At 36.9% G+C, this 3671-nt stretch overlaps 1 long non-coding RNA gene across 1 annotated transcript; it reads left to right on the top strand.

The window, feature by feature from the left end:
- The first annotated feature begins 1231 nt into the window (after window positions 1-1231).
- Window positions 1232-3461, top strand: LOC125082855 (uncharacterized). The gene is made up of 3 exons (XR_007122122.1): window positions 1232-1299; window positions 2239-2294; window positions 3309-3461. It is a non-coding gene; the product is annotated as an uncharacterized LOC125082855 (long non-coding RNA).
- The last annotated feature ends 210 nt before the right edge of the window (window positions 3462-3671 follow it).

Genomic DNA, 3671 nt, shown 5'->3' with positions numbered 1-3671 from the left:
ACAAGCAGTGGGGATGCAATTTATATCACTAATATCCAAGGAATGGCAGGAACTAAATCTATTCGACTTCTTAGATTCTCGTGGACCATGATTAGTTTAAAGTAGGAGAAGCTTAGACCAGGGTAGCATAGTAAAGGTAACCTGTGAGGTAATCCGGGCTTTTCCAGTGTGGGAAGGACAAAGAAGGGGCGGGGGGGAACCAACAACATGCATTTCTGTTATAATTTAAAGATCACCTAGACTTTAAGTGAAGATGGAGCCTGTTATTCCAGTGTGTGTGTATGTGTGTGAGTGTGTAGGAGTATGTATGTATATATACACAGTATTTGCTGATGAGGGAGCAGAAGGCAAAGTGAGGACAGAGCATGAGCTGACACCCCGCAACACCCCCCAACTCCCCGGTGGGATCTGTGTGGCTTTCCTCAGGCATTCCTGGCTGCCCTGAAGCTAAGGGAAAAGAAAAGCGAATGGTTAACTTAGAGATTACAATCCAGCAAGACATGAGTCTCCCTCAGTTTAAAAAGGTTTTAGTAATTTGTAAGAAAAAAAGCAATCTTATCAATAACCTAATTTCCAGAAGGAAACTCTCAACTGCTTTAATGTGAATGCTTTACTAGAGGGAAAAACAAACTTAACTTGAAAATGGCAAGGCCTCCAAATATCTTGTAGGTCCTCTTTAGCATACAAAAATTCTTCTGAAAACCTCCCATTTTCCTTACCCCAACTCCTAACTATATAATCAGTCCCCCCTCACAAACCTGGTGCAGCAGCTCTTTCTGCCCATGGGCTTTAATAAAACCATCACTTTGCTTTAATAAAATCACCATTTTGCACCAAAGACATCTCAAGAATTCTTTCTTGGCTGTTGGCTCTGGACCTCACCCCGCCAACAACAAACCTCACCTATATTCCTAACCTATACCATTTGCCTTCACAGAAATTATACTCTACTGAAGAAAATAGATACCATAATCACCTATCATGTTAGACAAAACAAAATCACTATGATAAGTTTATATCAAAAGGTATCAGGGAAGCCTGGGGCTTGTGTAGAAAAATTCCATTTAGGGATTTCAGGGAGGCTTCCCAGAGGAGCTGAATACGATTTTGAAAGATAGAAGCAGGGGTGGAAGGAGTTAATTAGCTGAAATTCTATAACTAAATAGAAAGCCAAACTTGCCCATAGGAGAGTTCTTCTGTTCCATATTCAAATTCCCTTACTATGGTCACCAACTTGACTAAACTCAAAAACCCCACTGTTGTCAGTTCTGAAAAACATTACTGCTCCTATCTACAAAGGTAAGAAAGCAGAATTACATTACTTGCTATTTATAAAATATAAGAGCAATTCTTATCAGATTGGAGCTACAAGAAGAAAAATTTAATATTTGTAATGTTTGTATAGAGATTTATCTCTGAGACGTTCCTCTCATATACATTATTTCCTGGTATAATCTAATATTTGCTAGGAATCTTCCTCATGTTCAATACTTTTTAGAACTGTAATAAATAATCCAATTCAATTTAAAAAATAATAATGTTTTCCTCCAAATTCTAATAATCCTGTGATACAATCTGTCCCCAGTTGTGGTTACATGTAGTAATTTCCTCTCCTTTTCAATTTCTTTGTCAAGTTCTTTTTTTTGTCCCATTAATTTTTTTATATGTGATCTTCTGGTTCAAAGAGGTCATGAGAGGTTGGTCAGGTTCTTTAGAATTCATAGTTTCATGAGGTGTTTTCAATTTATTTATTTAGTGTTCCAGATATTACTCTCTTGACATATTACATTAAAAAACTAATGGACATCATTGCTGACTGGGTCATATGTTTCATTTGTACATTTAAACTGAACTGTAATAAATCTTATGTGAGGTGTTTTTTGTTGTTGTTTTTGTTTTTTACTTTTCTTGATGCTAGAGGCATAGGTAGGGGGTGGCAATGCTGCCCTTATGTATATTAAATATATTAAAGCTATCTGCACCAGCAAACCTATTTTCTGAAGTAAATTTCCTTTCTCAGCAGATGAAACCTTCCTTTAAAATAAACATTTAATTGCTGTGACCATTTGCACTCATAATTTTTGGTGTAGATTTTAGCTATAACCACATTTGGATTATCATGTCAGTCTTTCACAAGTCTAAGAAGAAAATATTCTTATGCCCAATTTAATATGAGCTATATATTTTCTCTTGTTAATGAATGTTTAAGTACACCACTCTTCAATTTCTCCTTCCCAGGAACACCCTCGTTATCTTATAGGAAGTTGACTCTCTGCTACCTCACATATAATTAGGTAGGTATTGGTCAGACCAACTTTCCACTATGGCCTCTCTCTCCTGACCATCAAAGTCTGGATCCTGGCTGAGTAGCTGTCCTTGTTTCCTGCATATTTTTTACATTTTGGTTTTCTGGTCTTTCAGTGATTCTATGAATCTTAATATATTTCCTATATTCCCCTGCTAGTTTTGATATTTTATTTAAGATAGACTAAGAGAGTTTGACGAGCTTGTAACCAAGAATACAGACAGATACAGGAAGTATCATTATGAGACCAAATCCACAGAAAAGAGGAATGTTATCAAGGTCTTGTTGAGAGGTTGAGAGGATTCAAAATCACACCTGTTAGAAGAACATTAAAAAGCCCAATCCATTTTTAATCATTTGACTTAAAATAAAAAGACCCTTAAAGTGGCTATAGAATACATAATAGTTTTACATCTATGTTATTTTCCTAGCATTTATAATTAGGTTGTGGTATGTAGCAGAACTCCCCCTGTCTTTTTTTTTTTTTAAGATTTTATTTATCCATTTGACAGAGAGAGAGACAGCACAAACAGATGGAGAAGCTGGCAGAGTGGGAGAAGCAGGGTCCCGCAGAGCAGGGAGAAGCAGGCTCCCGCAGAGCAGGGAACCCTATGTGGGGCTCAATTCCAGGACCCTGGGATCATGACCTGAGCCAAAGGAAGATGTTTAACCAACTGAGCCATCCAGCAACCCCCTCCTTTTTTAAAGAAAATAGACACCAAGGTATTCAGGAGTAAAAGAGCATCATGTCTATAATTTCAAAAAAAAATTTTAAGAAGTATAGCAAGGTGGATAGATATAAAACAAATATAGTAAAATGTTAACATTTGGAGGTTTGAGGTAATGAATATTGGGAGCTAATATTTCTTTGTATTATTATTTTTATTACTATTATAAATTTTCTGTAAGTTTGACATATTAGCAAAATAAAAAAAAATTAAGACACTTGAAGTTGCAGTGCTTGCTAGGCTCATCTAATCCACTCTGCCTTTCTTTCACAAAGAAAAAACCCTGAGAAGTTAAGCACGTTGCGGAAGGTCACACTGTTCAATAGTGGTGAAGGCTTACGCAAGGATAAAAGAATGCAGAGAATGGAACAGAGGTCTCACTGAAGTACCAGTTGAGGAAGTCAAAGAATCAAGTACAGTTCATAAGGAAAAGGTAAGAAAAGTTGGATTGTGAAAGGATCCATTATGGAGAGATAGAGCCATGAGGGTCTCACAAATGAGTTGGGAAAGGAGTGGGGGTATAGGTGGTGGAGTGTCAGAGAGAGAAGTGAAGCTCAGAAGGATCCCAATACATGCATTTTTAATGAATTTACTTGTCCTTGAAAAATAACACATTGGTCGTCCTATCTCCTGGCTGG

The sequence above is a fragment of the Lutra lutra genome, chromosome 13, assembly GCF_902655055.1.
Source record: "Lutra lutra chromosome 13, mLutLut1.2, whole genome shotgun sequence".
Taxonomy (NCBI): Eukaryota; Metazoa; Chordata; class Mammalia; order Carnivora; family Mustelidae; genus Lutra; species Lutra lutra.
Note: the sequence above shows the minus strand (reverse complement) of the source record. Positions and strands in the feature narration are given on the sequence as shown.